Source organism: Sturnira hondurensis, unplaced genomic scaffold, assembly GCF_014824575.4.
Source record: "Sturnira hondurensis isolate 20B ecotype Veracruz unplaced genomic scaffold, ASM1482457v3 Scaffold0014745, whole genome shotgun sequence".
NCBI classification, from domain to species: Eukaryota; Metazoa; Chordata; class Mammalia; order Chiroptera; family Phyllostomidae; genus Sturnira; species Sturnira hondurensis.
The window spans coordinates 2,156,904-2,171,119 of record NW_028087376.1 but is presented as its reverse complement, the minus strand read 5'-3'; the positions used below and the strand labels follow the sequence as shown (position 1 = coordinate 2,171,119).

General features: G+C 37.3%; 1 protein-coding gene across 1 annotated transcript in view; it reads right to left on the bottom strand.

The window, feature by feature from the left end:
- GLG1 (golgi glycoprotein 1) overlaps positions 1 to 14,216 on the bottom strand; it is a 126,919-nt gene that overhangs the window by 85,076 nt on the left and 27,627 nt on the right. The gene's annotated exons all lie outside the window — the stretch shown is intronic.

The following is a 14,216-nucleotide window of genomic DNA, read 5'->3' as shown; positions in this document are numbered from 1 at the left end:
CCGTGCTTTTCTCCCTACCTTCATGTCATCTTCATTAAACTCCCTCCTTAATTCCAACTGCATACAAGAAATGGCAAACTATTATTCCTGGAGCATTTCAGATCTTGCTTCCCAGCCATGGTCAGTTTGGGCTCAATACATTCTTATAAAATTTTTCTATAATTTTGGATGTTTCTTAAGTCGACATTTGCTTAGTACAGCACAGCAGGATTCTCAAGAAGCCCTCCCAGGACCACCTGAAGACCTGGACCAGGGGCCAGGGACCACCAGCAAGGGCCCATTGTGCCCTACTGACTCGCCACTTTGTACCAGAGGAACGTGGGTGAGTTTTCTCTGGGAAGTCTGGGCCTCCTTGCTCTAAGTATCAAGTCCATGACTTTATTTGAATTGTTCTTAGAAAATCCTTGAGGTGGATAAGGGTTGAGATAACCCAGGGAAAGGGGAAAAAACGGGTTGCTGCTTTTAATTTCACCTTTTTATTGGACTGCTTACTGAGAATATGAATAAACACTTTGCTGGTTAAATGAGAGACTGAACTCTGGCCCTGAAAGAAAGGGCACTTGCTTCCACAACTTCAATGGCTGGAGAGCTGGTGGCAGCCTTGGGATTTTGTGAAAGGCAGGGCACCCTAGGATGGGTTCGCCTTGCCTTGCTCTCTCCCACCTTCATGTAATCCTCCTTTTGTTTTCTCTTAATCTCAAATGCACAAAAGAAACTGCAAAACTGTTACTGTCTGGAGCATTTGAGATCTTGCTCCCTGGCATATGTCGTCAATTTAGCTCAAATAAACTCATAAAAATTCCCTACCAGTCTGGATGTTTCTTACATTGACATAGCTTAACATTATTAGTTAAATAAATGACAATTTTCTGGAACTTTTTTTAAAACAGGTATAGACTCCATAGCATTTTCAACTCCAGTACATTTTGCCATTAGTTGGTCTTCTTGTGGTTGCTAACAGCTGAGGTTCCACTATATACTCAAATTTCATAATTTGGTAAGTAGCACTTTTATAGAAGTAGCCACCTCTTACCTCTCACATATACAAAGATAAAAATTACCAATCTAGGTTATCTATCACATTTGCCCTACAAATTCCCAATATAGACCAATTAAGGGATTATTAAACATCCTCAACCAAAGCATATGCATCCAACATCCTCAACCACAGCAACACGTTCACAGCATCAGTCAATCTGACGGAGTCTCTAAGACCAGGCACAGCACACAGGAGTCATCCACAGGAGGCACCTGGGAAACACTGCTGCATATGTCAGTCCTGGGGGAAATGAAACAATCTGTACAATTTGTCAGTATTACTTACACCCCACTTTGTTCCAAAATGATTTATGACAGGATTTCTTCAATAAATGGGTTGAGACTCCTACACTTTTCTCAACATATTAATTAAATCATGATGAAAATAAATAGGAAAAGAATGAAGTTATGGACAGGAACTTCGGTAAAGTGTATGAATGAAATTATCTTTTAATGGATGTATCTTATTAACATTCATTTCCTCAATTTGCAAATTCAATGATATCATTGTTTGTGACTTTAACTAGTTCTCTGTTCAACAGTGGACCTACTGTTAGATATCTAAATAGAAATGAAGGGCTAGTATAAAAAGTTGTAACTTTCTTCAGTTTATTGCATAAAATCTTTGTGGTGAAATAGAAAAAACCATCAATAAAAACTTTAAAAAATCATTTATAGCTTGCTTAGAAGTACAACTAGATGGATTACTCTCACAAACTGATCATAACGACCACTGCGGCGGTTTTAAAAATGTTCACAAATTGCAGTTTTTCCTTCTTTAAAACCTGGATCAAGTCACCAAACTCCCCAAATCATAATCTTGTTTTTGTTTAGTGGCTTTGTTCCAGACGTACAAAACATAAAATAGATCAATTATTTGTGCTATGAAAAGATCCACAACTGAGGAAAAAAACAAAAAAGTTTAAACTTAGTACAAGTATTCTTTAAATTGCCAATCCTACCAGTACATTTAAAATGTGATTCCATTTTCTCTTTTAAATATTTTATTTATTTAAAATCGATGCACGAGAGACACATCAATCAGTTGCTCCTCACATGCCCCCAGTGAGGGACATGGCCTGCAGCCCAGACATCCACCCTGACCGGAACTGGACCTGCAACCAAACCTTTCAGGTTGCAGGCCAGTGCTAAACCCACTGAGCCACACCAACCAGGCTGTGATTCCATTCTTTAAAGAATGATTTGCAACTGTTTTTGTGTTTCTGTGTCAAATAACAAGGCATAACGCCAAGACAACCGTGAATAAATGTGTGTTAATCAGTTTCTGTAATATGGTGCAGCACTAGCAAAATGTTCAGACTGCAGAGGATGGCAAAAAAGAAGTCTCCTGCTAGCTCATCCTTCAATGGCAGGAACCAGGATGACTCCCAGGATTTCTCTTACTTATTTCTGCTAACTAACAACAACCTTGGTTTGGAATAGGTAAACCCGTATTTGTATTTTGCTTTGGAACATCAGACATTCCAAAACATATGGATTGGCAACACATTAACGTTATGTTTCCCTTGAGCTAATTATTAAAATGTGCTCCCATTTCTGAATACGGGTTGGCCAATGGCTCAGCAACAATTAGGCCAAGATTTCTATGGGAAAAAATAGTCACTAATTCATACAGGGACAATTACAAGCTGCTGATAATTCACCTACTTTATATTATACTACAGTAAGGGTTAATTCAAAATTGCTAAGTCACACAAAAAAAAATCCCTTTTGCTTTTACTACAAGAAAGCAGAAACAATCCAGTAGGAGAAAAGCAAGATGGTGGAAACAAGCAACAATAAAAATATACTGATTATTTCATCATTTTATAAAACCTGACTTTGGGCCTTGACTGGTGTAGCTCAGCGGATTGAGCACGGGCCTGCGAACTAGAGGATTGCGGTTCGATTCCCAGTCAGGGCACATGCCTGGGTTGCAGGCCAGTTCCCAGGAGTTCCCAGCAGGGGACGCACAAGAGGCAACCATACATTGATATTTCTCTCCCTCTCACCTTCCCTTCCCCCTCTAAAGATAAATAAAAATTAAAAACAAAAAACAAAAAACCTGACTTTGGATACTAGAAGTTCTTTACTAGAAAGTTTAAAATTTTTTACTAGAATTTTGAACTTCCTATAGGAAAAAATTTTTGACTTAAATTACATATACTCTAACACAGAAATCCAGCCTCGGCTCTTGATGTCTGAGTGGGAGCTACTGTGGTGCAGCTATTTAACACAGGAAATAAAGAATGGAGGGGCAGTGGCAAAAGTAGGGGGTGGTGAACAGATTTTATTTTGTTGAGGAAATAAAGTGTGAGTTTCCCAAGTGTCATTTACTTTTCTTTGCTTTTATAAAATGCTAATAACATTCCTGACTAGATAAACTTTAAAATTATTATTTTTAACACAGGGAGATATCCCTGGCTGGTGTAGCTCAGTGGATTGAGCGTGGGCCTATGAAGCAAAGGATCATGGTTCGATTCTCAGTCAGGGCACATTCCTGGGTTGCAGGCCGTTCCCAGTGGGGGACACAAGAATCGCAACCACACATTGACATTTCTCTCCCTCTGTCCTTCCTTTTCCCTCTCTCTGAAATAAAATATTTTTAAAAATATATAGGGAGATATGATTGCACAGAGGTTGAAAACTGTTTAAATTAGCAAAACAAAACTTAATTATTATAAAGTTCTAAGGTTACTGGTGAGGACTAACACTGGGATCTACAGTTCACGTTCTGAAACACAGGCACTGACCTCTTGGACAAGAGAAAGAAAAAGAGGTAGCAAGAGGGAGAGAGAAAGAGAAAGGGAGGGAGAGATGGAGAAGAGGAAGGAGGGAGAGAGAGAGGCTGGGGGGACAGAGAGAGAGAGAGAGAGATCTTTTCATCTGTTTGTGTGTGTGTGTGTGTGTGTGTGTGTGTGTGGGAGGAACACAGTAAGTTCAGTTACATGTGTCGGGAACATCTCCCTTGGCTGTAGCCCAGCTCACAGTTGTTTCAGTGAAGTTTGTGATGCCAGCTCTTTAGACTGTGAAATGAACAAATTGACGGGTATGTCTGTATTCTAATGAAAGAATTAAAAAAACTTACAGTTTCTACCCTGACTGGTGTGGCCCAATGGATTGAGTGGCAACCTACAAACCAAAGGGTCGCTGGTTCAATTCCCAGCCAGGGCACATGCCTGGGCTACGGGCCAGGTCCCCAGGAGGGGACACACAAGAGGCAACCACACACTGATGTTTCTCTACCTTTCTTTCTTGATCCCTTCCCTCTCTCTAAAAATAAGTTAAGTCTTTTAAAAAAAGAAATAGTAAAGCATAGTATGCCAAAAATGCTGCTTATTTTCTTCCACCTTCAATATTAAAATGACTGCACAAAATTCACCAATTTTGAAAAATCTTTTTGTAATGCACAGGCTGCCACAATACAATCTAACAAAATTTTTTCAAATGAAGTTAAAGACAACTAAGCACTACTAGAGCCATCTTATGGAAAAATAAACAAACTTTTCCACCAACCCAATACATATTCAGCTGCTTATCAACTGTCAACCATAAATATGGAACATACCCTCCTTGTAAATAGATTACAGATTTCAAACACATCTCTAACAGATTCTAGTCATTACTTCTAGGTCTTCTTGCATTTGCATCATTAAAATGCAATAGTTTTAATTTTTTTGATGGTTCGATTTTGTTAAAAACAGGATTATCTCTTCTTCTTTCTCCAAAATTGCAAAACATTTTCAAATATTAACAAAAGCCAAGGAATAAATCCAAAGACTATTTTCACTTCTATATCACCATTTCCTTCTATTCATCTCTGTATGCACACCTGACTTCAGTATTTGTCCACTTGTTTAGGAAATTTTAGTACAAAAACATCAAAAAAGATGTACAAACACTATCACACAGTTTCCTAGCAGAAGGAGATGTTCTATGTGCTTGCCACAAAATACTGCATGACGAAGGCCTTCTTACTGAATGACTAATTAGATGAGAATAATATATTTCATTTTCATCCTTAGAAAATATTTGTTCACAAAATCGATCCAGGACACTGTCACCCGCAGACCCAGGCTAAAATGCTGCTCCCACACTATCAGAGTACAGACTAGCGCCACCCAACAGAAGAGCAATGGGCAACGTGTATTTTTACATTTCCTAGTAGCTACACTAAAAAGGGGGGGGAGGGGCGCATGTGAAATTAATGCTAATATATTTTACTTGACCTATAATATCCACAATGTTATTTCAACAATGTAGTCAATATAAAAAAAGAAATAATTTACATTTCTTTTCTCTCTCCAACCTTTGAAACCCATGTACACTTTATAATTATGGCACAATGCAAATGTGCTTTCTAAGTGCTCGATAACCACACATGGCTGACAGCTACTGTACTGGAAAGTGTAAGTCTAAGGTGCTGCTATTTGTCTCTTCACATTTATCTTCTCATACATATAATAGTGAGACATTTTCTTCTGTCAATGTTCTTCGCTTTGCCATTATGGGCAGAAAATGAAAAATTCTGAATTTGCTACTGTGTTCAATGAAAGCTTCAAGTGAACTACAAAAATGGTATCTTAGAATTCCAAAAGGGTTCCATGCGTCCATACAGTCACTGTAAGATAGAAAGTGAGTTTCTCTGTTTTTTGAAAAACTTCTAAAAATGAATAAAGGTCATGAGATATCAATCTTCACAAATATTGTTCAAGAAAGAAAACAAAGGCAACGAAATCTTGGATATTGCTCGTAGGCATATTTTATCAGATATATCTCCCCAGGCAAGGAAAACAAAAGAAAAAAAATGGGACTACACCAAACTAAAAAGTTTTTGCACAACAAAGGAAGTCATCAACAAAATAAAAAGACAACCCACAGAATGGGAGAACACCCAATAAGGGGTTAACATCCAAAATTTATAAAGAACTTACGAAACAACACCAAAAAACCAAACACCTCATGTAAAAAGTGGGCAAAGGATCTGAATAGACACTTCTCCAAGAGGACATACAGATGGCCAATAGACACATGAAAAGATGATCAAGGTCACTAATCATCAGAGAAATGCAAATTAAAACCACAATGAGATATCATCTCACACCCGTCAGAACAGCTACCATCAGTAAGTCAACAAACAAGTGCTGGAAAGAATGTGGAGACAGGGAACCCCTTTTGCAGTGTTGGAAGGGACGCAGACTGGTAAAACCATTGTGGAAAGCAATATGGAGATACCTCAAAATATTAAAAATGGATCTGCTTAGCTCTCCCACTTTTGGGAATATATCTGAAGGAACCCAAAACATCAATTTGAAAGAATGTAAGCACTCTTATGTTCGCAGCAGCACTATTTACAATAGCCAAGATACAGAAGCAACCCAAGTGCCCATGTAGATGAGTGGATAAAATATTGAGACATTTACACAATGGAATACTACTCAGTCAAAAAAAGAAAAAGAAAAATTTACCCGTTGCAACAGTATGGATAGACCGGACAACATTATACTAAGTTAAAGAAGCCAGTCAGAGAAAGACAAATACCATACGATTTCACTCATGTGTGGAATCTAATGAACAAACTGAACTAATAAGGAAACTGGGGAAAGACTCATAGATGCAGAGCAGGATAACAGCTGGGTGGGTGGAAGTTAGGGGTAGAGGAATTGAGCAAAAAGGGAAAAGGACTCGTGGGCATGGACAACAAGTGTGGTGATTGCTGGGGGAGGGGAGTATATGGGACTAAATGGTAATGGAAAAAAATACAATTAAGGTTAAATTAAAGAAAAAAAACTAAGACTGGATCCAGTGGATCTTTATAGTACAAAAGTTAAATAAATGAGACAAACTTGAAAATCAGTTTCAGGAAATAGGAAAATATAAAAAGTGATTGAGCAGATTAGAACTAGGAGACTGTTAAAAAAGAAAGTTGGAAGACTCATACCTTCCTTCAAGACTTACTATAAAAGCAACAGTAGTTAAAAGTTTGATATTGACGAAAGTACAGATATAGAAGTAAAAGGAATGAATCCATGCATGTGTTAAAATTCAGACTGCACACCAAGCCAAAAAAAAAGCACAAATTTTACTGCATGTAAATTGTTACCTTTTAGTTAAAAAATTGTGAATTATGCTTAATTTGGTTAAAAAAAAGTAGAAAAGTTAAGCAGCTGGGCATAACTAAATAAAAAATTAGTAAACTGGAAGGTAAATCAAAAGAAATTATCCAGAATGCAGCATGTAGAAGATGTTAAAAGATATGAAGCTTTCAATGCAGCAGCCATGGCTCTGCGCTACCCCATGGCCGTGGGTCTCAGCAAGGGCCACGGGGTGACCAAGAACATGAGCACCCTTAGCCAACCACCGTGAACGCCCTCACCAAGCTCACCAACTTTATGTAGGGCATAATCTGAGGGAGTATGCAGGGTTGCCTCATACAAGCACAGTACTTTGGAGCTGCTTAAGGTCTCCAAGGACAAGCTGGCCAAATTCATCAAGAAATGAATAAGGACACACATTCATGCCAAGAGGAAGCAAGACGAGCTGTGTGATGTCCTGGCTGCCAAGAGGAAAGCAGTTGCCAAGAACTGAGCCCCCATCCTTCCCACTCTGTGCATAATAAAACCTTTACAGAATAAAAAAAAAAAAACCACAGACATGGAAAAAGAGCAAGAAATCTAACTTAATTGAAGTTCTAGAAGAAGAAGTAGAGAAAGAGTAGGGGCAGGGGCTGACAGTGGTGAGGATTTTCCAAAAAATGATGAAAGATAACAAATCAAAAGAAATTCAACAAAGCCCACATCAGACAAATAAAAGTAAATTCACACCTAATCAAAGCAAATGAGAGAACACAAAGAAAGAAAATATGAAAAGACGCAATAGAAATTAAGTGACTACTCAAGAGCAACAGTGCAAACCAAAAGATAGTGGAAGAAAATGTGCTAAAGGAAAAAAAGTATTACAACCTGAAATTCTATACTGTGATAAGATATTTTTGTATATACTGTGGTAGGTTTTTAAGGCCATAAATCCCTCCTGCTTTATATGCACACCCCTTTGAATGTAACATTGTCACTTCTCCCATCAACAGTTTCCCTTTGGACAGAATTCCTCCACCCTTTGGAATCTGGGGTTGGTTGGCCACCTTAAGTGTTTTGGTCAGTAAAACATTAGCAAATATAACAGCAGAGGCTTGAAAAGTGTTTGTGCACTGGAGCTTGGCATTTCTACACTGCTTTCTGAACCCAGCCACCATGTGAAGAAGCTTAAGCTAGTCAGCTGAATGCTGACAGATACGTTGTACAGTTTCGTGTCTCGCCCTCACAAACTACCAGTAATAGAAGTGAGGCCATCTGGGACTATCCAGATGCCACCTGACCTGACAAGTGGCTACAGATACATGAATGGGCCCAGCTGATACCATGTAGACCAGAGATAAGCCACTCCACTGAGCCTTGCCCAAATTGCTGACCCACAGACTTATGGACAAATACTTGTTTTTGTGTCATTAAGTTTGAGATGATTTGTTATCCAGAAATAGGTAACTGATACCTAGACCTATCAAAAATATCTTTTGAGAATAGGATAGAATAAAGATATTTCCATGCAAACAAAACCTGACAGCTAGCTACCTGGAGACACCTGCTATAAGAAATTCTAAAGACTGTATTATAGGCAGAAGGAAAGAGATTCCACATGGAAGATCAAAGATGCAAGGTATAAGAATACAAAAAAGAGCTAAATATGTGGGTAAATCTGTGAAAACACTGCTTTTATAATACAATAATAATAGTACCTTACAGGATGAAAAAATTCACCCTGGCCAGGTAGCTCAGTTGGTTAGAGCATTATCCCAAAATGCCAAGGTTATGGGTTCCATCCCTGGTCAGGGCACAGACAAGAATCAATTAGTTGAATGCATAAATAAGTGGGACAACAAATCCATGTCTCTCTCTCTCTCTGAAATCATTCAATAATTTTTTTAATTAAAAATAAAACCAACCCTGGCTGGTGTAGCTCAGTGGACTGAACGTGGGCCTGTGAACCACACGATGGCGGTTCGATTCTCAGTCAGGGCACATGTCTGGGTTGCGGGCCAGTTCCCAGCAGGGGACTAATGAGAGGCAACCATACATTGATATTTCTCTCCTTCTCTCCTTCCCTTCCCCTCTAAAGATAAATAAATAAAATCTTTAAAAAACTGTTTGGTCTCAAGAGGCAGAAGTCAGACTATCATGAAAAAATCATAAGAAAATACATTTAAAAAAATAATAAAACCAATGCTAGCAACCACTTTCAGACATTCTGATTTAATTTACCTGGGACATCTGGGTATTGATTTAAAAAAAAAAAAAAATCACCTTACCTTGCTTAGGTTTAGCCGGTAGGTTTAAAAATGAAAAAACAAACAAATAAATTGATGCCTGTAGATATACAGTTGATACTAATACCCACCTTCTTTCTCCTTTTACTTGGCTTGCCTTTTTTAAAGTTACTGACATATGGTTCTCCATTGAAATAAGCTTTAAAAAAACCTAATTGTCTCTATAATACAAAGTGGCTCACCTCTGGAGACACGGAAGGCTAAAAAACAATTAGTATATATTTTTAAATTATATTTTATTGATGATGCTATTACAATTTTCCCCCTTTGCCTCTCTCCACCAAGTACTTACTCCCCACTCCCTCAGGCCATCCTGACACCTTTGTTCATCTCCACGGGGTCAGGCACGCAAATTATTTGGCTATCCATTTCCTGTACTGTACTTCACATCCCCATGGCTATTCTGCAACTACCTACTTGTACTTCTTAATCCCCTCACCTCTTCACCCATTCCCCCAGAACCCCTCCCATCTGACAATCATCAAAACTGTCTCTGAATCTGTGATTCTGTCTCTGTTCTGGTTGTTTGCTTAGTTTGTTTATTAGATTCAACTGTTGACAGGTATGTATTTATTGCCATTTTACTGTCAATAATTTTGATCTTTTTTAAGCATTTATTTTTTAATCGTTTTTAAAGATTTTATTTATTTATTTTTAGACAAGGGCAGGGAGGGACAAAGACAGGGAGAGAAACATCACTGTGTGGTTGCCTCTCACACACCCACTACTGGGGACCTTGCCCACAGCCCAGGCATGTGCCCCGACTGGGAATTGAACCAGTGACCCTTTGGTTCGCAGGAGGGCACTCAATCCTCTAAGCCACACCAGCCAGGGCTTCTTTTTCCTAAAAAATTCCCTTTAACATTTCATATAATGGTTTGGTGATGATGAACTTTCAATTTTTTCTCATCTGGGAAGCTCTTTATCTGCCCTTCAATTCTAAATGATAGCTTTGCTGGGTAGGGCAATCTTGGCTGTCGATCCCTGCTTTTCATGACTTTGAATATTTCTTGCCAATCTTGTCTAGCCTGCAAAGTTTCTTTTAAGAAATCAGCTGACAGTCTAAAGGGAACTCTCCCATAGGTAACTAACTGCTTTTCAGATTCTTTATCTTTAACCTTTGGCACTTTAATTATGGCAGGTTTTGGCGTGGGCCTGTTTGCATACAACTTATTGTAACAATTTATAGCTCCTTGCTCTCTATTAAAACTAAAAGAATAAATAAGATGCAATTTGGGGAGGTTGGGGTGTTTGTTTATTTGCTTTAAAAAAAACTAATCAGACCTAAGTAGCAATAAATTTGATGTTTTTAAAAAAAATTATTTACTACATCAGTATAATGATGATCCTGATTGATGAAGAGACTGAGATAAGAAGGAAAGAGACCAAAATCGATGTCATTAAAGTAGTTAAAAGCTTTCTGTAGAACTCAGTCAATTAATGCCATATTCTAAAGCTACTAACTTGTGTGAATACTGTTTGTGGTGCAGTAGAGTCCATTTTATACTATTTAGCTTTATAGGATTTCTTTTTCTATGAATCTCAATTTCAGAGGTAAATACAGTTAAGTGTGTTTTATGAGGACTAAATCGTTTGTAAGAAATCAATACATGTCTAATATTTTTTAAAAAAAACTAGAAGATGGCGTATTTTATTTAAAAATTGTGTAAATACAAAACCAGAGTTAAATAAGTTGAAAGTTGAGATATCTAAAGTAAGAGGTTAAAGTTTTCCATTATAAACCTTGTAGCACCCTAACTTTTAAAACTATGTATTAACACTACATATGCACTGCTTGAATACAAATAGAAAGGGAAGACACTAAATGCATGTGCCTGTCAGGACATATGGTGTCTATGGGAGCGTTTTCTGAAGACACATTCCTGTTCTACTCTGCTGTGACACACACACACGTGGTCTAAAAACACTGTTTCTTGTTGTTGTTATTTTGGTTTGGTTTTCATTCCCCCAAAATACCACTTGCATAAATTATCTTGAGTCATCCTGTTAAAATAAAGTTTAAGAAAAGACCTATGAAACAATGTTCTTTTCTAAGATGACATGGTCTTATAAGGTATTTCAGTAACTTTTAGTCAAAAGTAGGTAAATGGGTTCTGAAAGTTCTGCATCTATTAAGAGCCAGCTCTTATAATCCACATAAATGGTTTACAATTCTGAACCAGAGAGCTCAAGGCTGCCCCAGGAATGTCAAATAGCCATCACACACCAGGATTTGAGAAACTAAATGTACAAACTAATAAAAACTCAAGAGATCTTCATTTAGAGATATTAACAAAACTTTTCCAGAATAGTTGAATCTCAAGCTGCACCATTTTTGAAAACACAGGTCTAAATCCTAAAGCCTGTTTGATACTAAAGATGCTAAACCAAAGAACTAAATTGAAAATGTGATCTTAATGAGAATTAGAACAAATCCCAGAGAGGCTTTCTTGGGTCTCTCAGGAAACTGGGATATAACTGAGTAGGAGAAGAGCAACAGTTCACAGAAAGTCTTTGGAAAATCAAAGCCACACTAACAATTAATGCAATGAGATTTTTGTTTCATAATCAGGTACCAATTAAAAATTCTTAAGTGCTGTTAACTGTCTAGATCTTTTCCCCTCTAAGAGTATCAGACTTGCACATCACAGAACGAGCAGTCTACTGACTCAGGAGATGCCTTCTGTATTACTACAGCACGGTCACTTTTAGAGCAATTCTGTTAGGTGGGATTTTTTTCTGCCAGGTTACATCACTCAGTAGTAGTACCGGAAGAGCCATCTATCAACAGGTTTTTGAAAAACCAACTAATGTTGGCAAACAATGAATTTATCCAAAACTTTTAAAACTTTTTAAGTTTTAAAAAAACTTTTAAAACTTTTTTTAAGTTTTAAAAAAACTTTTAAAACTTTTTTTAAGTTTTTTAACTTATGTGTTGCTGGTGCAATAACAAAAGCCAACAAATGGGAAGAAATTCCACTTTTAAAAATAGTACCTCCAACAATATGAAACTACCCAAGCACAAGGTTATTCACTGCAGTATTGTTCATAACTGCAAAATATGGGAAATAGCTTAAATATTCATGCAGAGGAGAGTGGCTGAATAAACTAAGAAGATCTCTACTAACTGATATAAAGTGATTTCAAGACATAATGTTTAATGAAAAAAAGTAAAGTGCAAAAGAATATCAAGTATGCTACCTTTTGAATAAGAAAAACAAAAGAAAGCCCTGGTTGGGTGGCTCAGTTAGTTGAAGCACCATCCTATTCACCAAAAAGTTGGGGGTTCGATCCCCAATCAGGACACATACCTAGGCTACAGGTTTGGTCCCCAGTCGGGGAGCATATGGGAGGCAGCCAACTGATGTCTGTCTCTCTCCCTCTCTCTCAAAACAGTAAAAATATCCTTGGATGAGGATCTAAAAAAGGGGGGGAGAGATAACAAAATATGAGTGTCTGCTCACTTGTCCACAAAGAAACAAAATATAAACCAAGAGTTGAGGCTAACTACTCTAAAAATGGGAAGAAAATCTGGATGGAGGATGGAAATGGGGTAAAAGGTGTAGCAAGGAGGCAACTGCAGAACCATGTTAGTTTTACTGACTTAAAAAGTTTAAAATATCGCAACAAGAAAAATGCTAAAGAAACTGAAAATCAACTCTTCTTAGATCCACTGGAGAACTAAAATCACAGGCAAACCTCTGTCCCAAAATTGGAGAGACAGGCAAATTCAGAGACTCAAAGCTTACTGGAAGCTGAGGCCCAGGAGCAAAGCCCATTGCTGGAGCAGTACCCACAGGATCACTTAAACTGTAACTGACAATTGCTCCAGACTCAGTGTAGACAACCTGAGAGTGAAAAACTCCAGGAGAGTGAATAACCCAAAAAGAAAATTAAGTGAACAATTTCATTCATACTAGCATCAAAATGAAACAAATACCTAGGAATAAACTTAACTCCGGAGGAGAAAGGTTTGTTTGTACACCAAGAACAAAACGTCAGAAGAAATTAAAGAAATACAAGTAAATGAAAAAACACTCCATATTCAAGAATTGGAAGACTTAATACTGTCAATACAATCCCCTAAGAGATCTACAAATTGAATGCAATCTCTATCAAAATCCTAATGTCATTTTTTGCAGAAATAGAAAAATCCATCCTAAAATTTCAGAAAGGATCTCAAGGGACTCTGAATAGACAGAACAATCTTTAAGTTTGAGGTCTCACTCACATTTACTGATTTCAAAATTTATTACAAAGCTACAAAATCAAAACAGTGTGGCACTGATGTAAAGACAAATACAAGCAAATAAATACAATATAGAGCCCTGAAATAAACTTTGGCATATACAGGGTGGGGCAAAAGTAGATTTACAGTTGTGAGTATGCAAAACACAGAATTTATTATTCCTGTATTACTAAATAATTATTGTATTATTTTCCATATGAAAAACTATAAGCCTACTTTTGTCCCACCCTGTATATGGTGGGACAAATGATTTTTCACAAGGGTACCAAGATCATTAAATAACTAAAGGACAGTCTTTTCAACAAATAATGCTAGAAAAATTGAATATTCAAATGCAAAAAAATGAAGCTGGACACTTACCCTACAGTGTATACAAAATTAACTCAAAATGGATCAAAGACCTAAATATAAGCGCTAAAAGTCTTAGAAAAAAAGCATAGGGGAAAAAAACTTCAGGAAACTGAATTTGGCAATGATTTCTTGGATGTGACACCAAAAATACAAACAAAAGAAAAAAATACATAAAATGGACAACATCAAAATTAAAAA